The sequence below is a fragment of the Lonchura striata genome, chromosome 3 (genome assembly GCF_050655825.1).
Source record: "Lonchura striata isolate lonStrDom1 chromosome 3, ASM5065582v1, whole genome shotgun sequence".
In the NCBI taxonomy this organism is placed as follows: Eukaryota; Metazoa; Chordata; class Aves; order Passeriformes; family Estrildidae; genus Lonchura; species Lonchura striata.
In genome coordinates, this window is record NC_140705.1 from 90,506,164 (window position 1) to 90,527,901 (window position 21,738).

General features: G+C 41.8%; 1 long non-coding RNA gene across 1 annotated transcript in view; it reads right to left on the bottom strand.

Annotated features, from left to right (window-relative positions):
- Positions 1-223: 223 nt before the first annotated feature.
- Positions 224-21,738, bottom strand: part of LOC146768006 (uncharacterized) — a 32,401-nt gene continuing 10,886 nt past the window's right edge. Inside the window, exon 2 of the long non-coding RNA XR_014954434.1 lies at positions 224-1,856. This is a non-coding gene — a long non-coding RNA (uncharacterized LOC146768006). The remainder of the gene's footprint in view (positions 1,857-21,738) is intronic.

Sequence of the window (21,738 nt, forward strand, 5' to 3'; positions counted from 1 at the left end):
TGGGGAATGGGGCAGCTTGGAGCCTCAGCTGAGTGAGGAACTCCCAACAGCTGCAAACAGCTGCATTCCTCAGCTTGGACAAGTCACATCACTGCTCCCCAGAGCACATGGCAGCAGGCAAAGCAAGGCACTGGCACTCCCACACCAAGATGCTTGTGCAGGACTGTCAGCAATGCTATCCCAAGTTCTCCACCACAGTAACAGAGGTAGGTCATGCATACACTCAATGCATAGAAACCCCTTGCTTTTGAAAGGCCCCATTCCCACAGCAGTTGGAAAACCCTTCAGGCCTGCTACAAGGATTGCTGCTGTATGAAAACTCCCACTACTATTTTAGGCTTTAAGTGGCATAATTCAGCCAATTTTCCCCTCTTTGCCTGTCATGTGTCACATTGCAAGGCAGGTGCAAAGCTTGCAGAACTTCAAAACTTTCACATTTAACATATATTTCCCTTCATTTATACATTGACTTTTCCATACAGGATCTACGCATGTCGACACACCTGAAAATGGGTAACTAGATCCCTCTCTACATTTAATGAGTGCTTCCCTCATTATTCTCCTTCCTGTAGGGCCACACAGGTAGATATAAAAGGGAAAATTAAAATGACTCAAAGTCACTTTAGCAATCCCCAGACCACCCATGTCATTAGTGCTGCTCCTCCAGCAAATGCTCCATTTCAAGGGCTTCTTTGTCACTCGCAATAATTTTGGAGCAAGACAGACCATAAAACCTCCTAGAGCTGCTTGACAGAGGCAGTGGGACACACACTATGGCACTCCAATAACTCAGCCTAAACACAGCAGCTCCCCAGCAGATCACAAGTACTGGTTAACAAAGAACTAGAGTTTCCCACCCACCCCAGCAATTTTTCTTAAACTCTCTGGCTCATTCCTCAATTCCATTTTCTTCCTCAACTCTTCAGTGGGTGGAAAGAACAATCAGACAAAACCAGTTTACTGAGTATTTCTGAGAAGAGATTGCCTGGATTGGGGTTGTGTGTATGTATGCCTGACTGCTGAAGTAATGTCAGGGCAACCAGGGAGAGCATGGTGACCTGGAAAAAAGCCTAACCCTCAGGAAGAGAATGTGGGTAGTGATAACAGGGTTAGACAAGGGACAGAAAGGGAAATGGAGGGTCGATTTGCTGATGTGTGCATGTTCAGGCAAGTAGTATGGGAAATGAAAAGGAGGAACTAAAAGCATCAATACATAATCAAAATTATAGGCTAGCTGGCATAACATATAATGGAATAACTCATATGACTGGAAAATTAACATTGAACATATTCGGGAATAGCAAGCAGGGGAAAAGAAAGTCTGTTCAGAAACAGACAGGGCATATTGCTGGAAGACTGGATAAAACAGCATGAAAAATGGTAAGAACCACAGATGCAGTTTATTAAATCCTAAACTTTAAAGGTGATGATGAAGAGGCTTCTTGTCCCCCCAAAATTCTACTGTAAGATTACCCAAAGGGGGATTTAAGGCATCCTGATATCTTTTGTAATATCTGCTGTACTTTTCCCAAGAGCACAGTGTCCAGGGAAGGCAACAAGGGCAATCAGAAGCAGCTTGGCCTTTATTAGTGAGTAGGAGCCAAAAGAGACAAAAAGCAAAAGGCACTTTTGCAACACTAAGTAGAAACAAAGCAATCAGAGCAGAAGGAAGATCACAGACAGCATTGAAGCCACCAAAACTTGCTCACACTGACACTGTTGTGTATCTCCATGCAGATATGAACACAGCAGTGTTGCACTCTGGTTTGAAAGCACAAAGCAGTGTCCCAGAGGAGCTATGACCCAGGTAAAGCTGTGGTATCCAGTTATTGCCGCCTCTACATTTTCCTCATGTCCTAATGGGAAAAGAACAAAAACTTACAAATGCATTGCTATAATTAAATTTTCATCCACAAATTAATTCCAAGAGGTGGATGATGAGTTCTGTCTAAATAATGTCTCAGAGGCATCTGGAGCAGTGCCTGCACTTAGTAGTAAAGCTTTTTCAATAAAAACTCCCTGCTCTGTGGCACTGAGTCACTCAGAGTAGCAGAAGTTCACTTGCAATATCACATATCACCATCAGTGACTTTCATGTGTTTCAGGCTTTGAAGGCACGGCACTGATGGAGAAGCTGTGTTGGAAATGGTGCTCAAATGCAGGGCTTACAAACACTCCCATGTTCAGTGCCATTTCTAAATGATCAGAGGATAGGTCTGCTGCTGTTACTCTGATTATCTCCAGGACCTTTCTCCTTTGCAAGAACTCTACCACCAACTGCAATTAGTTGTGCCCAGCAAGTCACATTTCTAAGAAAAAAAAGCACAAAACAATCAAAAAATACAGTGTCCCTCTTCTGTAAGGACAGGCTGAGAGAGTTGGGGTTGTTCAGCCCAGAGAAGAAGTTCTGGGGAGGCACCCAAAGGGGGCTACAAGAGAGCTGAAGAGGGATTTTTTCACAAGAGCTGGAATGACATGACAAGGGGGGATGGATTCAAACTGACGTAGGGCAGAGTTAGATTATGTAACAGGAAGAACTTCTTTACTGTGAAGGTGGTGAGGCACTGGAAAAGGTTACCCAGATAAAACGTGGATACCCCATCCCTGGCAGTGCTCAAGGCCAGGTTGGATGGGGCTTTGGGCAACCTGGTCTAGTGAAAAGCTCTCCCTGCCCACAGCAGGCCAGTTACTCTACTGTCTGCTCTAGCCCAAACCATTCTGTGATTTGAAGTCTAGGCAGGAAATGAATTTACAACCCACAAATACTGTAATACTATTTATAATATCTGCTGAATTCCTGCAGCAGATCTACAGCACAGGTTGTTAGGATATACCTCTCAGCCACTTGGAGGAGTTAAATAAAGAGATCATGCAAGATGTTTGGTGAAGCAGACAGAAAACTTTAGAGGAAATCAAACACCCTCCTTTAAAGGGTAAATCATTGTAAATTATCTGATTTGAGTTTGGGACCGAACTGGTGATTTAATATGGCTGTAGAGCACACGTATCACTATTTTAACCCTTTAGTGGAATCTCAGAGCTTTTCTACTTACCTGGTGATGTTTCTATACTACATAAAGGAAATATTTAAAACCAAAGGCAAGAGTCCTTCTGCCATGTAAAAAAAAGATTTGATCTCTTAGTAAGGGGTAGATGCCACAGTACAGGGTGTGTCCAGACCACATTTGTGCCTTTGCACACATGGATGGACACCATTTCTTTTTCTTAAGTAGCAGTTTACTCAGGATAAACTGCTGTTGGTATGTCAGGTAAAAACCCATAACAACAACCATGTTCAGAAATTATTACAACAGGCTTTGTGGCCAGGATGCCTTAAGGATGGCTTTGACCTTGTGACAGGAATTACAAAGACCATAGTTATCAATAGCATGGCCACAATAGATCATTAAAGCTTTAAAAAATTAGTGGGTTTTCTTGTATGCTGGGGCTATGCCTTCAGTAGAGTCTTATTCTGGAATGAAGCCATCCACAGAAGGACTTGCATCTGCACAAGTTATATGACTGTAATTCCACTGAAATATCCAACAAAGATGAGCCCTTTGTAAATCTTTCCTCAAGGAATCCTCTATGGGTCACCTTTTCCTGCACCTTCTAGTCTTGCCACAGCTGCAGCTCTGCTCCTGGAGAGTGTGAGCTGCTGCTGTGTGAAGCACAGCCAAGTGGTCCATCAGAGCAGTGACACACACAGGCAGTGCTGGCTTGGTTCTCACCTGAGCAGAGAGCAGGGGCAATCACTGAGCAACTCAAATTACATTGGGGGGGATCCCTGTGTAATTTCTGTACCCTGTGTAAGTCCTGGGTGGGTCACTCACTCTCTTTTCTGGTAGTAATTAACTCAAATAACAAAGCAGGGAGGGATATTGGTATTTAGGCTTTATTCCACTCACCTATTCTAACAGGTATTTGACTGGCACTCAAAGCTACAAAGCACCCAGAGAAAAGCAACAGCCATGCCAATCTGTTGATATTCTAAACAGCCAGATACATCTCCTGATAAAGTAAAAATTGCAAGTGTGCTGTCAGAGTTTAATCCCCTGAGCGCCTCTTTTCTGTAGCTGGCAATGGGAAGAGGGATGGAGGAAGTACTCCAGAAGACAGCCCACATTCCCATAAACATTTTCCAATCCCAGGTTTCTCTGAAGTGTTGCATGTACCTTGACATAGACCAAGGACAAACAGTAGCATATACAGAATGGAAAAAGCAGACAAGCATTCATAACTTCTCCTGTACAATTTCATCCTTAAGAGGCACATTTATTCACACAATTTGCTGCCACAGCTGCTCTAAAAAAAAAAAATAAAAAAAAAATTGGCTCTCGTTTTTTGATGGACTGCCTTTTCAATTATTTTTCTTGCCTTTAGCATCTATCTTAATACTCTAACAGATGCTTAAATGGTCAAAAAATGTGATCTTCTGTAGAGCTGCTTGGAAAGTGCTTAATTTTTCCTGGGCAAAACTTCAGTGGAAATACATAATAGTTTTCATCTCAATTTTTCAAAGGAAAAATTTCAATTTTTTGGCTGAAACTCAAATACCAAAATATTTCAACCAAAACCTAAATTATTTCCATTAGGAAATGCTACTGCATGGTGTCCTGGGAGATGGAATTCCACATCTCATACTCTCATTTCCCTTTATGCCCCATGATACAGCTGATTTCCCTTTTTCCAGATGAAAGCTGCTGCATCACTGAAGTTGTATTTCCTAATTCCTGATGGGACACACACTAGAGAAATGAATGGGGATCTGATACTGAAAAATAACAGAAAATTCCCACACTACCCTTTCATAGTATACAGATGGAAACATTTTGGTTTTAAAGAAAGGTTTCAAGAAAAAGGTTTCCCTGGAAAGCAAGCCCTTTTTCAAGGTAAGCTTACTTGAAAACCTGTGATTTCTGTCAACAGGCAGTTTCAGGACAGCTATTTTGTTTCAGCTGGTTGAACAGATCCTGCTGTTGAGTGTTATTCCAGATTCCCATACAGCCTGAGTGCAGTTAGCTATAGCAGCCAGACTTCCAAGGCTTTCTAGAAGACCCAGGCATTCCATTTCTGTGGGATTTTGAAATGAACACCCCAATCCTGCAGGCTTTTACAACAATCTGGGCTGGTAAGAAGCCTCTCACAAGGCACTGAGTGCGTATCTTTGAGAAGCAGTAATATCTGAAGACTAAAGGGCTTTTTGAGTTAAGGAAGCACCAGCCTGGCTTTTCTTTGTGGCACACGAAGTTGCCAGCAAAACTCAAAGCATGCCAGGGTTGATTTTGTATGTAAAAGATGAAGTTATATCTTTGATGAGACTCTTGCTTCTTCACACCACTGCCTGGCATGCTCCAAGAGGTGTGATCCCCTGAGAAGGAAGAAGAACAAGCATTTATGGAGCGGCAGGAAAACCAGACAGCACAACCTTGGGCATCCAAGGGCTGCAAAGCTCTCTGAGGGAAATGCCCTCTGTGAGTCATTAATTTTAGTCTGACAAAACCATTCCTTGGACTCCAAGTAAAGCCCAACTTTGCTCCCTTCCTAGGGACAGAGAAGGGAGAGGGCTGACAGACACCTTACTAAACTCACAGCTGGGATGGCTTTGAGCATCTCTCCTTGAAATCCTGTCTACCACTGAGACCTTTTGTCCACAGGCTCAGCCGCTTTTCCTTCAAGCTGCCACATCACGGGGCTTTCTCTGCTTTGCCTTCCCAATGCAGAGGCCTTGTTGTGGTTCTGGGCCTAACCAAGCAATGCAGAACAAAATTTCTTCCCAAACCTGCTAATCAAATCAGTTGGACCAGCCAGTCCTCTGCAAAAAGAGGATTTCAAGTACCACATCCAACCACTAGCCTACCTCCAGTGTCATGTCTCCAGTTGGGAAAGATCTGGTGCCTCAGAAGAAAGCAAACAATAAATCCTGCATGCTGAAACCCTGAAACATGAGATTTGGTTACAGCATTCCATTTAAAAAGGGTTGAGAATGCACTGAAAGCAGTAGGGACCTTCGTGTTCTCCCCAAGAAGGGAGTGGATACCACCAAATAGTTTTTCTCTGTAGCCAGATTACAGCACCAGTATCCTTCAGGCAGACACATTGAGCTTGCTTTTGTTGCACGGTATTTAGGGTGCTGGGCAAGGGAGATGGGTGGGATCTCACCTGCTGGCTCCTCTGGAAGGACACGAGTACCTGCACTGCTGTTTCAGAGTAGCCTCAGTCATATCTCTTTCAGACCTTGGTTTTTAAGCACCTTGGGGATTTTCTGTCTGCAAGAAACTGGATCAAGTCCTCAATCTCACTCTGAGAACCTTAAGTGCTGATAAAACAATTTTTAATTCTTCTTTATTCTTTTCTTAAGTTATTCCAGGGTTGAGTTACATCACTGTTATGAAATTTCACCTTCACCCCAGGCTGAAGCTGCCTGACTTTGACCAGCCATTAGATCTAATTCTAAATATCAACAAAGCACTCTCTCTTGCAAATCTTAGTGCAGCACAGAGAGACAAAAGCACTGCTAGTATAAACCCTTATATACATCCAGAGGTCACACTTGGCACAGAAGTGAACTAAGACCAGAGGTTGGAAGCTTCTCAAAGTTTGTATATTCACTACAGTGGAAATGAATTGACTGACACTTTCAACTAGAACAAGCAAGGAAATAGCTCAGCATTATTTTCACAGATCACATTCTTTCCACCTCCAGCATTTGGTTTCTACTAACCTCAGATTACTTATTGAAAAGGAATACTTGAATTTCCAACCAGACTGATTTAGGGTTGAGCAGGGATGGCACAAAGGGTGTGAGGACAACAAAAGGAACCAAGTCCAGACAACACTGCAACACTGCCCACAGCCAGAATATGCACCAGCCAGAGGCAACTTCATTGACTGTTCCAATTACCATATGCTTTGGAATGGCTACTCTATTTCTGCCTGTTGCCCATATTACTCCTCTACTTCTGATATTTCTTCCTCTAATAAAGCAATAAAACATTTTTGTAACTCACTACCAAAGTGGTTCCTTATGTACCAGTTTAGATACTGTGGCAAACACCCAGGAAGAGCATGTATATATCCAAATTACATTAATGAACAATCTAGAAATTAAATTCATGTGCTGATATAATTTGTGGTAGGATTATGCAGTTTATTGGTGGTTTTAGCCTTGGTTATCTTATGTATCTGCAGTTGCCCAGCTATACTTCCTTGATCATCTCTCCCAGGGGACTTCTTGAAGTACAGTCTGGTCCAATATGCGCTTAAAAGCAAGAAAATATCCTATTAACCACTCCAGCTAGGCTTCTGGAGAAGCAGTCAGGACAACCTCAAGCCAGGAATACAAGATTTTGCATGGATTTCCCTTACAGAGAGCAGATTTCCAAAGCTCTGCAGAGCTTGGGGACTAAACCACTTGACCCTTACTCCTACCAGGGAAAAGAATCTTAACTCAAGTTGGACACAATGAAGGTTCTTGATGGACATTCAAGGAGCAGTGCAAACCTTTGGTAACAATAACCACGTGTGTGCCAACAGGACCATGCACATGCAGAAACTTTGAGTGCATGCTCAAATACCTTGCTGAATCAGGGCCACAGTAAATGCATTCTTTTCATAGAAACATTTTTCCATGGACCTGATCCAAAGCCCACTGAGGTCAGCAAGAGTCTTTCACTTCAATAGGATTTGGATCAGACCCCATGAGCATTTCCAACTAAAACCAGCACTGGAATTTGTGCATGCCCTTGCATTGAAACAATTTGAGTCTAGGTCATTGCAAACTCTAAACTCAAATACTCCTCACCTCTGGGAAAGCTGGGAACACAAGCTGGATCTTTCCTTTGTTTTCAAAGGCCAATTAAAAAAAGAATCCAGCTCCAATGAGCATAAGCCTTCAAAACATTCATACCTGAATGAGGGGCTTAATTTAAAAAGAGCTCAAATATCTCTGGGGAGGAAATTTTCATCAGATCATTCATATAATACTGCAGGTTAAGTATAAAAATAATAATTAAAGACTAACTGAAAAGGCATCTGCTGAGGAATGCATTTTAGGGTCTTCCCACAAAGATAAGGATTCTATTTCCTAATAGCTATATAAATCCATAAAGACTTATCTACAGTTTCACTGATAGATCATCACTGGAAAAAAGAGAGAAATCATAAAAGCATTCCACCTGTATTGCTGGCAGATGGCTTATAAATGTCACACAGACTTAGACCTACTACTGGCTCATACAAGAGGTATTAAATAAACTGCTGAACATCTGCTGGTAAATACACAGCAAACAAGAATGCGACTCAGAGCCAAACATCTGGTGAGTGTGGGCCACATCTCTGCTCATAAACTAAGCAATGTTTTCTGCTAATCATTAACAGAGTTATTGATTTTAGAAGTGTATCACACAGCTATAATTTTGTCAGAGAGTAGACCACATAAGTTGTTCTTTTTCTGGTTGTTTCATTTTGTCTTATTCCAAAAGTCCGTAAATTGACGAGCGGGACAAAAATTATAATTGACATCATCTGTGGGAAATATTTCATAAAACAACAGGCCCAGATGTAGGATTAAAGCCATGTGGTAGTAAAATACCACACTGAAAAAAGTCCAGGTTCCATGATTTCTTATGAAAACAGATGTGCTATTACTCCACTCTACTTGTTTTTCAATGCTTTTTACTCCAAATAATTCTCTTTTTTTCCCTCTTCTTTTTTTTTTTTTTTTTTCCACAATTGCACTAGGGAGAGATCATAAATTGATAGCAGATGGCAACTTGTACTTCAAATCCTAACTGTCACAATCTTTGAAATAAAAATAAATGAAACATTTTGTGAAATTATATTGAGCCGTGTTAAAAGTAATGAAGATTATACAAACATATGTCTTTTTGTCATTTATGCAGCACCTTCAGGCATGACAACCAGATCTATTAAACAATACTTCTCTCCCTGGGAAGTAGTTATTTTCCAAGTGCAGGATGTACTGAAATATAGAAGGTAACCTATAGCCTGAACACTCCTTTATCCAAGCCTCAAGATGGTTGGAACCTCCTGCAACACAGAGCCAGGAATGCACATCCTCGATTCCCTCACATACAAAGAGACAACATGGAAACAAGAGAGGATTGTTCCATGTATCCTGCTTTGTACATAATTTCATTTGAGTACATTCTTGACAAACACATTGTATAAGAGATCTGTGAAAGACAGAGGCTTGTATGGTTTGAATCCTAATTTGTCAGTGCTGTGCAGGATGACAAACAACTGTATTTCTTCCTAAATGGTTTACTAGCATATGGATCCAATTATGATGCTGCTAATTACAATTCATTAAGTTCTGAATTTATGCAGCTTCACAATGGAGTCAGAGATTCTCCATTTTCCAGTTATCAGAGATTTTGCAAGACATTATAAAATAAATGTCTAAGGCACCCTGTCACTGTAATGTCTTCATGCAGAAGCCATTTTTGATAGAATTGATGGGGTTTGGTGCTGATTGAAAAGGGATTGATTGAAGTGCCTAGTGTTAGGATTCTCAAAGGAAAAAGGGGAGGAAAGACCCAGATACTCATTTGGGACAGGAGATGTTCATGTCCCAGTATACTTTGGGGGAAACTGTGAAGGAAATGGGAACATTGCTCAATTAAAGGGTAGCCCCTTTCCTGACTCACATAAAGGAAGATTAAACCAACAGCAGCAGGTGAAGAGCCAGAATATAAGATTTTTGGGGACCATAAAAACCATTAAAAAACACCCCTAAATGAGAATAGGAGCAAAGCCAATGCCCACAATAAGATGGGAGAGCAGTCTGAGAAAAAGCACTATTTCTTCTATTAAATCTTTATATCTGAGGGAGTTAACAGGAATGCCTCCATTACTTTGTCTCCCATGCAGAGATGGGCAATCTTTGCCATCTGGCTCTGGAAACTCCCCATCTTTGCTGTGAAATCTTTGCTCACAATGCAGCTCTTGGGGCACCCCTTCTTCAGCAGCAGCAAAACTTGGGCAACCCTTCACACACCAATCCAGAAGAATTCTGGCAGAATTCCTTCTGCCAGAAATGCCAAGAGTAGCCAGACTTGGTTTGAGATATGGAACTTGTATCTAATGAGATACATTAGAGTTTTCAGAGGCTGAAGCGCTGGTTGAGGGAGAAGGGGTTGGATTGAACTGTTGCTCAGTTGGCTGGAATAAAGGCTTTTGAGTAAAAAGGGGAAGGTTTGGCAGAAGTTCAAATCAGGGTCATTTGCTTTTTGTAACAGATGAATCTGGAATCCCATGAAGCCTGGTACTCTGGAACATGGAAATTCACAGATCCATTAAAGCTCCTGTGGAGGGACAGCAGTTTAGCACTCAATCTTCCTCCCTAAAGAGACAGGATTTGAATCCTCAGTCAGGATACTCCATTCCTCACATGGCTTGAGCCTAGAGGCAAAAATACCAGGCAATGTGTGCTGGATGGTAAGATTTCAGGCAAAAAAATAATACTAGAAGGTCATGGAGAAAGATTGTAAGGGCTTTGCAGGCCAGGTAAGCACTTCAGCAAGAGCTTTGTTTGCACAAATTTTTACATGGGCTCTCTCTGTGACTCTATCCACCCTCTCCCTCACCTCCCAGCTCCCAGGGGAATGACACTGTGGATTGCAAGGAGCATCACTGCACATATAAAATAAGAAAAGAACTGCTTTGAATGGTCCTGAACACTTTGTTTTCAGCCATCATGACCTGTATGTTCTGCCTTATGTCCATTTCCCCTCTGACTCCTCTCCTAGGAGACTTTGATTTACTTAATACACTGTAAAAATGGTCTTGACCATAATATTTACGGATTGTATAAAGTTTTGGGGTCAGCAATGAATACTGAATACATTATTACTGCTTTTCCTCTCTATTGTTTGTGGTTCAAAACAGACAACCCATTCTTTCTCAATTTGCAATTATTTCAAACAGAGGTTGGCATTACAATCAAAATTCAGAAGCTATCTCCTCATTTGAAACCTATTTTGCAATTAAATAAAAAGGTCACTAAGAAAACACAATTTCAATGCAATACAGTGCCCAGATTAAACAAAACTAATGAGGCACCTTTCTGAATGTTTTTAAATTCAAGTCCTCCTTAAGGCTGGGACCTGCCATAATTAACTTTCACCAGTTTCCAAGTCTGCAGAAATACTGAAATAGTATTTCTCTTACCTAATTATAATAAATCTCCCCTCTCAAATATGACATAAATAAGTCTCATAAAATCTTCACCAGGGACATGATATTTTGAAAATTAGAATATGACAGGGTTTGTCTGGCAGGGTTTTGGGGGATTTTTTTTTTTTTTTTTTTCAGTATGATTTGGGCATTGAACTTTTAAGTTATTCTTATTTAGTCAGTGATATCACCTTGGTACCACTTGAAAACCTGCATATCCTGGCCAGCTGGCTGCATCCAGCAGCTCAAGAAAATAAATCAGAGCAGATCAGAGACTACGAAAGCAGACATGATTCAGGAGGTAAAGAAAAGAATAGAAAGAAAATTATCCATATGAATACAAAGAAGAGCAGAGGAAAAGCCTAAATTAAGATCTTGATCAACTGACTCCTGGCCCAGTTTTCTATGAGACAGCTCCAAGGACCACCTCATGTTTTCCCATAATGGCTCAGGAAGCTGAAAATATTGCCCAAAGGAAGGTCTCATAGTGCTGCACACCGAGTCAGATACAAACCAGAGGAATGTCACATTTATTGATTTAGCTGGAATATTCAGAGATTTTAAGGGTATTGACCTTTTTTATGGCAGCAGTTTCATCCGTTAAAAATCTGCTGCTGTTCCTGAAAGAGCCAGCAACTTTTCTCATCCTTCTAAGTCTTACTCTCACACACTGGAAAAAGAAAGGATGTGTTCTAGAGAGATTGAAAAGGTCAGAGAAATAGAAGAACAGTAAAAATGGATGAAAGTGGAAGTTTGTTCCTAAATCAAGATGTGACCTTCACTTGAAAAAGGCTGAATTTTTCAAGTTTATATTAATTTTCAGGTGTTTCCCTGTAGCATGTAAAAAGCCCAGAAATACATTAAGTTTTCAAATAAAACTTTTCTGAGCTCACATTAGATGGGCAAACATGGTCAATAGGTTGCTCCTGAACCCACAGCTCAAGGTCTTGCCTCAGCTGCTATCTCACTCCACAGCTTGCAGCAAGAAGGGAGTGAGAAGAGGGAACCCGCCCAGTCCTGCAATCAAAATTTTGTTTCATCATCCCTAAGCCTGCTGGTATTCCTGCCAGAAGCCAAAACCACCCCACTGAGCTGCCTAAAAAAAGGGTGGTCAGTGCTAGAAGAGGATTTGAAACATTTGAGATGGATGAAAGGAAGCCCACGGCCATTAGCACTGTTGGAGACACAATTGTTATTATTAACACCATCTGTAACATGGACATTTTGGTCTTTGATGAAGGAAGGATGGAGCTGGAGACCACCAGCAGCAGCCTGGAGTGGGTGGAGTGGGGAGGAAACATACCACAGTAGCAGCAGCCACAGAATTTGGGATCAATGGCAAGGAGGATGGATCTGAGTAGGATGCTGTTTGCTGAGCAGCCATACATGCTCATGGGTATTTGACTCTCCACACACACTTTGCTAGGAGCAAGGGGAAACAGCAATTCTTTGAGATCTATTTCTGCTCTGAATTAAGTCCAGCCATTGTAACAAATCATGCAGAGATTTGTGTCTATCAGCAGCTGGTCAGAAGTCTCAACAGCAATCAGCATGAGAAAGTGACATTAGCAGAAGCTGAAGTGAGACATGGCTCTAGCACCAAAAACTACATTTTATGCTACTTAAACATCCTGAACATCCTGGTACCAACTGAGGAAGGCAGAAAACCAAAACAAGACACAACATTGCACATACAATTCGCACCAACATAAGGCTGCACACAAAGGAGCACACCAAGACCATGGCTCATGTTTCAGGCCTTGGGAGCTCTCTTTAGCCACACAGCAGCCCCCGAACTGCAAACAGGAACATGCATTTGCCCAAACTACAGCAGTCAGTGGTGGCAGGACAAGCAACACAATTCTCAAAACCAGCAGTGCTGCCACACACTCCCATCTCCCTCCCTTTCCAGCTGCATTATCTCTGGAAAAGCCATAATTAGCTGACCCCACCTTTTCCATCCTGACACTGGCCTCAGCAACACCCACAAGATGATGGTTCTGAGATATCAACCACAGATCCCCCAGGTTGCATTTCAAGCCACAGCAAGTATCAACCCTTAAAGCCTGTGACCTGACTGATAGGGCAGCTGATAACACTCCGTGTTAGCATATTAGTGGATGTTTTGCTGCCAGATTCTGGCGTGGAGAGGCCTTCTAACTCTCCAGTAAAAGAGCAGGATCTAGGAAAATTTACTGCAAGACCAACTGGATGCTATAGATGCTAAAAGACTTTATCAGTGTCTTTTCTTCAGAACCCACTGCTGAGGGAAGGAAAAAGATCTGTTTGGAATAGGCTGGAGGATCACAGTCAGTAGCAGAGAACTTATTTGTATTTAATATCACTTTATCAGTCACTGTCATGAGATCTTTCTGCACCTTTATAAACTGACAGCTTCACCTGTAGACCTTGGTGTCCAGGTGATTCAGACTCACCTTGCTATTTTTTTTTTTTAGATCAAGGATGATAGGCTGGACTGCACAAGTCTTGGAAAAAGACCTTCATTGGGCTATCAAGACCTCCCCAAAGGAGCCAAAGATGAACAAGACCCCTGTATAAATAAGGTCTTGTTTTAGTTGGCCAGTCCTACAGGGTCTTCCATGCCAAAATCCAGGGCTAGAAATGACCATGTAGCAAAGAAAAATCAGCAATTATAATTTTTTACATATGAGGGGAAAAAAACCCGCATAATGTCTCAGTTTTGACATAGAACAAAACTTGTCATTGGCAGGGGACCCATGTAATTTGTCAAAGAAGTAATTTGTGTTCTTGTGTAACAACAGATGCTAATGGGAAGCACACTCATCGCTCCAGCCCCGCTGGCCACCAGCAGTGCATTTGCATACAACCTCCAGCATCTGAGTCCTGCCCGGAGCCAAATCACCCGGGCTGAGCCCTCATTGTCCCCTCACCCCACCAAAGTCCTATCTTACACATGGACCCAGGGTCATCAATTCTCACTTTATTGTCTGGCAAATTAAATCCAGTTAAGTGACAGGGTCCTTGAGGCTGTTTTTAGGCTCATTTCTTTCATTAGCTTTTAAGAAATACAAAAGCCTGTGAAGCCATGCACTGGATGTCCTGCCAAGAGTCCCTTGGTTTTGAGAGCCTCAGGCCCCTCTCAGAAGAAAATTCCCATCAGTCTCATTGCCCACTGAATCTAATGAGACACTTCATGATTTAAATATCACCAGAAAAGTTCAATCAAATCTAGTTCACATTTTTCTGATCCAGAAAGAAGCACAGAGCCATGCAAAGTGTAGTTGCTTGGCAGTAACTTGAAGAAATAGTTTTTCACCCATTTCACCTGATGCGCAGCCAGCCTTGAGCAAGGGTGCAGCAACTTAGTTGTCTAAACTCTCAGGAAAGGAGCCAGGGGTTTTCTTAAGATCACTTCTCCCCATCACCCACTGTTCAGCCTACCAGCAGTAGCTACGTGGGATCTGCTGACCTCCTGCATGTTCCTGTTCAAGCAGCAGCTTTTATCTCACCACTAACAGGAGATCAGGCAGCAGAAATGCTCACTCAGTGGTAGTATCCCATACCCTCTCTAAAGTTTATCAATTCCAATAATTTCCATTTCCTAGAAGAGCATATGACAGCTTAACATTTCACAGGATCACAGCTTGTCAGCCCAACTTCATCTCAAAAACTTTCTAAGTGAGTTTTAGCCAGGTGCTGAGGATTGTATATTGTTCCACATGGAGATTCAAGCATTCCACAGAATGGGGAAGGTTGGAATGGATCACAGTGGGTCATTGAGCCTCCCTGTGTGCAGGATCAACAAAACCATTGGCACAACAAATTGGTCAGTATTAGAAGATAGCAGTAAGAAGTAAAAAGATATTTAATTCCGTTTTTTGGGAGATTCTCCTTCTCAACAACTACAGGAGATGAAAACAGCTTGAGAAAAAATTGCTAAGAGTAGAATAGTGACACTTGAACTTTTTTGTTGTTGTTTTTTGGGTTTTTTTTTGGTTGTTTTTTTTTTTTTTGCATAGGAGCACACTAGCCATGCCAAAGCATTTAATCTTGGAAATACAACAAGCAAGAGAATTTGCTGTTCTATTAGCATCATCTCAGCAGTGAGGTTTTGTGGCAATGATCCCAATGCCCTTGCAGGTCTTTTTTTTTTTTCTGTGCAACATGTGGCACTAGAGGGTTTGCTTGTGCAAAGTGTACAGTCCTTCTATTCCATTTAAAACTAGGTCTTGCAGAGCAGAGCAGATCAGAGAAGTATTATTTGCAGAAATAATTATTTTCTTTTCCCAGTTTCAAAACTTGCAGTTATGCACTCCACTCAGTAGACTAATAACAGCAACTTAGATGTATATTTCTGGTTAACCAGCTGAGCACATTCCTAATTATAGCATTTTACATCCCTGTTTCTTTAGTACACCTCTGTTTTCCAGTGCTAAGTTCTTTACACATTTCTAATTTGCTGGCAAGCATTAGAATCCTTTTTCTTTGGTCTTCCCACCTATGTTAAGATCTACAAGACAAAAACATCATAACTGCTCACATTAAGTGTAGATCTAGACCACCTATAAAAGCCAAAAAAAAAAGCAAAAAGAGCTAAAGAATTGTTCAGTGCTGGCCCACGCTAACTCTGTACTTGTATCAGAATCCTGTCAGTGTAACATTCTCACTTCTGGAACGCAACTCATGGGATGCATTCAGGGCCTGCAAAAAGTATCAGTCTTAGATATTATTTGCAGTTTCTATGGACCATTGAAAGTTTGAACAGGAAGCTGGAGAAGCATCTGGAGATGTTTCCTCTCTAGCGCTCTTTCTTTTTCTAAAATGGTCAGTTTGCTTACTTGTTATTCATCTCCACAGTCACATTAATTTAATCAATGCTGGACAATTTCAAAACCAAAAGAGTTTACACTTGCGTGATACTATACACAAACATTTCTAAAGCTGTCTGTAGCCTTGGTTCAAAGCATTAAAAAACTGCAGGATATAAATCAAAATCATAAATACAGTTCAGCAAGAGATTAATTGAGTTATTATCACAACAATTAGTAGAGACAAATTTTGTGCTGTGGGAGCTAGAAGAGGCACTGTCAGCTTTTCACCTGCTGGCCACTCTCTCAACTCAGCTGAAGGAGAGAATGGACTCGAAATAACATCCAGAGTGGCATGGGAGACTATAACTGTATTCTTTTCCCCAGAGGTATTACATGGAGGCAATCCTTTAACGTCTTTAGAGCTGCTTGCCCCAAATCCTAAAGCTGCAAGGTCCACCTGCCCTCCAGTGTTCACACACTGTTTTGCTAAAACAGCAGCACCATCCCCAGACTGACAGATGCTGCTTGACTGAGAGGATGAGTCCTTAAAGGACACATTCAGGTAGAGGATCATGTCTTTAGGGTCCAGAATGTGGAGCTCTCTCTCCCCTCTGAGGTGTCTAGAGTTCTTTCCAAGCATGCCATTTTTGTGACTGATTGTTTTGCAATGATCTTTTTGTTTCACTAGGGACAGGAAGGTTTTGTGGTTCTCCTTGTCTGTTTAAAAGAAAAAACCTACTGTTGCTTACTTATTTTTGTTACCTGCTTTCCAGAGCTGATTCTCTACAGCTTCTTGTCTTGAGTTAAACAACTTTGCACACAGCTTGGTAATAGCCAGTATGTCAAATATGTTACAACTATTTTTAACTATCAGTTCTCTACTTCGAATTTCTTTGACCCATTTTAAAAGCATTTGGAAGAGAGCAGCACTGAAGCACAGATGGCATCATTAGAAGTAAACATTGGCCAGGATACAGTACAAATACCATACTGTGGCATCTGCTCTAAATTTAGGGTACACCTTTTAATGAGATCCACAATATTAGTAAAAAAGTGGCAGAACAACATGTGAGACCCTTAGTTTGTGAGTAAGGTATCACTTCTTGAATGCTAGCTATCTGGCCCAGACTCAAAATTAACTTTTAGGCAGGCACAGTCTGAATACAGGTTTCTCCACATCCCAGTCCTGCCAAGCCAAAAGGGAGGCAGGATTAGTCAATTTATTAAGCTGGTGACAGCTCCTCTGCACACTGATCTGCACTAGCACTGGCTCTGAGTAGCCCTTAGCTTCTCCCCAGAGGAACAATGAGCCAGCATTTAATGTCTACATCCACCTCTCTCCCAAGGTTTGGTAACTGTGGAAGCAGCAAAGGGCATAAGAGTGCCTTAAAACAATCCTACATATAGGCTAATGATAAGTATTTTAAACATTTTAAACACAGAAGTTATTTAGGAAGGCTACTGCTGGGGCATTGGTGAGAAATAAATAACTAGATCTTATGTTTCTAATGTAGTCCTGAAATGCAATGCTTCTGTGAATACCTCAGGGTGCATTGCAGATCTCAGCAGTTTTTAAAAGAAGCCTTTTTGCCTTCTTTGCTGGCAAGGGTACAATTTTCAGAGCCCCACAGAGAACCAGACATGCTAATTCCCAAGATAACCCCAGCAGGAACTATCTACCCCATTGCTTTATGCAGATTTGAACATTTCTCCCCAGGTGCTGCATGGGCACACTGTAAGGGCCAAACAGACCAGTGGTACCTGCTTAGCTCTTTGCCAACAAAACCAAAAGAAAAGTGCAAGAGATGTCTGTGATCCAAGCACTGATGATGCCTTTCCCTTCTGTTGGGATGGCCTCCAGAAATACAGGTCTTCTGCTTCCATGCACCAGGGTTCATCTTCTAAATGCAAACACTTCATGATTTACAAGGGCAGAGGTAGAAAGCAAACCCTTTTTGTTTGGGTACACAACTAACCATCAGTTTGACTTCTGGCCATGTACAAAGTTTTGCTGTTTTACTGCCCTCAATCAACACAAAATAAAATGTCTACAGAGAAATTGCTATTCATAGCAAAACAGGAGTTGCCACCTAAGACTTTCTCCTGGATTAAACAGCCAGTCCATTATTTTCTTCTTCATAGCTATTCCTTGTGCGTTTCAACTGCTCTGTTAGACGGCTCTTCAGGGATTAAGGAGTAATGTTTCATTTTTCACTGATCCTTAACAAAATACAGTAAAAGTATCTACAATATAACAGAAGGGGTGCTGTCATTGTTCCAAGCATATTATATTTTAGACTAGCTGAATAACCTTTTGGGAGCCAGAATGCTGATTCACATATAAAATGTTACATTTTCTTATCCATTAAGCCACATTTATGCAGAAATGCATTCCCTGTTTTGGACTGGGGTTTGCTCATCTGTAAAGAAAGGGACTTTATTCTCAACTGGGGGGTAAGATGAGCTAAGAATCTCGTATTTTTCTTCCCATTACAGTTGGCTAGGCCATTGAGTACCTCAGTTACATGACCCACAGCATTAAGGTAAAGCTATACTGAGTCTCACCCACTCATTCTCATCGTACAGCACTGATGGCATGCGAGAACTCAAAATGGAATTATTCTCCTTCTTTTCCTCCCAGATAGGGCTTTACAGTCTCGTCTGGTTTCAGCAGCAAGTATTTCTTAATAAAATGCTGCTTGCTGCAGCAGAAGAGAACTGGGATAGGGAATGAAAATGACCCAGTAGCTCAGATCACCATCTTCCCTCCTTGATCTGGTTGACCAGGGGGTCACGCCACCTTCCCTGTCACCTGCTCACAGCCAGGCTGCAGTCCCAGCTCATGTTACTCATCTATCAGAGCACTGCTGCGAAAGCACTGCTACATCAGCTGTATTTGGGTACAAGCTCAGACTGGACCAAGTCCCAAAATCTATTTAGAAAGTTTCAGGTTCTTTCTCAGAATCTCTTACTAACCAACACATTTTTGAGAATTATTTCAATAGGAACAGACATTCAATCATTAGGCCACTGGCCTTTTGAAAATCTACTCTGAGTCACTTAGAATCTAATTATCAGCGGTATTTAAATCATCATTATTAAGGAAACCAAAGATGTTTTCTGTAAAGGTTCATTTTTGCCTCCAGATTTGTTTCATCAAGCAAGCAGAGGATATCAAGATCTCCACAAAAGCAGATCATGGCAAAAAAAACCCCAAGTCTCATACTGAGCTGCAGAACATCAGAAAACACTTAAAGATGTTAAGGCTTGAATAATTATGTAGCAAAAGCTTTTACATAATTTGTGTCACCACACTTAAATCTAAGAAAAACTTCAAGGGCCTCAAATATTTAAGATGCATTTGCCAGAGTGTTGGAACCCAGACTCACAGGGAAGAGAAGAGTAAGTGGTTCAGTCACCAAGCCAAGGCAAATTCCACCAGGGGAAAAAAGTTGAAGTCACATGTTCAGGCTTTACTGCATGCTAAAAAATTAACAGAGCACGACACTCTTTGCCTGTGCTGCCAGCAGTCTTCCCATGCATTTCAAAACTAATGTGAATTTCTGGTCAGAACAACAAGTGGGAAACTTTAGCAGTAGCCTCACACTATGGTGTAGGTATTTGCATTTCACAAATGCAGGAGAAATTCCCAGTAATGCAACCTTCGCTGCAGTTCCTATCCCAGGGGACTCCTGCAGATGATGATGCTGTTGCAATGAAAGTCAAGATGGGAGTTTTGCTGCTGGTTTCAGCAGCGCCAGCTCAAGTCAATTGCACTTCCACAGGGTTTGAGACTGTGCATGTCCTGAGTTTCCTGGGGAGATGAAAGCCAGCCAGGACCAGCACTGCCATCTCTAATTATCCTGAGTAGTACCATTCCATAGGAATCATCCACCCTTTAGTAGCAGGGCCTACAGATCACTTCTGGCTCAACCCAGTCCTTTTCAGTGGCAAATGCTCTTTGTGCTCACCTTCTGCTCAGGAGAGAATTTCATCCTCCCTTTACGTTTGGATGAAGGATAAAGGAAACAGAGACTAGCACATATATAAAAATAGACCCTCAAACTGAAAGTATGTGGGTTTCATTCTGGAGAAATGACTCTGCAATTCCATGGTTCTTCTTGTGTAAATGTTGTCACCTCAAAAAATGCTCTCAAGCTAAAGAGCAGAATAAAAACGACAGAAAGATCCAGCAATTTGACTCCAGGTGGTGTTACACAGGCACATTTTACTCCAAAGTCAAATTCAGCACTCATAGAAGCTGGAACAGCAGCCTCTGGCTATTGCAGTTATTAAAGCTGAGGGACAAATGCCCACCTTCCTTTGACAAAAATATGTGTCCCGTTTTGTTTCCCAGAATTGAAGAAAACCTGTACCTGCTGAAATCCATGCAGTATCAGAACTTCAGGGCACCTGCTCAAAATTGAAGTCTTCCTTCTCTTCCCATATCACCAGGGCTCAAGGCCTGAATCATTAGGGAGACAGCTCTTTAAGGAACAAGGGAACAGGTTGATAAAAGAGCCTTTTACTGCAAAAGATACTGGAATTGAAACCTGGCCAGGCCACTGAACACTGCTCAGATGAAGTTTTCTCATGGTAATATCAGTGCTCCTACTCAAAGGCAAAAACTCCTCTCTTTATTACAGTTCTAATCAGCAGGAACACGATTGGTTCCTTTCTCAGCATGAGCTGTCTCTCCCCACATCTGCTGCTTCTCCCAGCCCCCAGTGAAAGAGAGAAAAAAGGAAAAATAGTTTATTAAAGAAAACAAACCCAAAGTTGTGCAACTGCTGTTTTAGCCCCACTGGAGGAGCTTTTGTCTAGTTTTACAGGGCCTAACATGTGTTCAATCAAGATCAATTTCTGAGAAGATCTAGATGGAAAACAATCAGATGTTATCAACAGTATCACTGGAGCAACATCAAAGCCTTGCCTCAGTGCATGAGCCTTGATGCACCCCAGCTGCTCCAGACAGAGCTGAAAGAAAAACTCCAGGATCTGACAGAGGTTGTGAGACACCTTGTAAAGATGGAGAAAATTAGCCAAGCAGGTGCCTGATGTGGAATGTTTCTAGAAAGTCCTGCCTCAGAACTGAGGTGTGTAAGAATAGTAAAAATAAGAAAAAAAAATATGGATGCATTCTGTAAAAAATACTTTTCTTAAAACTAGAATAGCCTCAAATAAGGATTCTGGAGATGGTCTGTCCCACAGCTGTTTGTAAGGAAGCACTCCACACAGACTCTGGCACCAATCCCTGCTGGACACAGGATTATGCCCATAGCTGAAGCTGATTTAGAAGAAATACAGATCTGCCGAAATGACTCAGAGAAAACTTGCACAAATCGAAACTGCTCACGAACTAGAGCTTCATGCTGGAGTCACAGGCCCTGCTAATTAGATACAGCCACAATTAACACTGCCCTGACACCTGTCAGGTTCTAAGACTCAGTTTGACAGCAGGGCTGTCCCAGTCCTTCTCCCACCTCTGAACAGTCCAGGTTGCCTCACACTTCATATCACTGCACTACCTAGAAGCAGAGGGGAAGGAGCAGGGACAGTGAGGCATCTGACAGCTCTAAAGCCTCTCTAATGGCTTGGTGGCCAGATGAAGAAAAAACACAGCTTCTATTTCACCTCTATTCACCTTCTATTTTCACTTCTATGCCTCTTCTTGGGCATGTGAAACTTTTGTGTGGAAAAGGTTAAAAATGTGGTTTGACATTCGGCTGATAGCCCAGGAGATCCA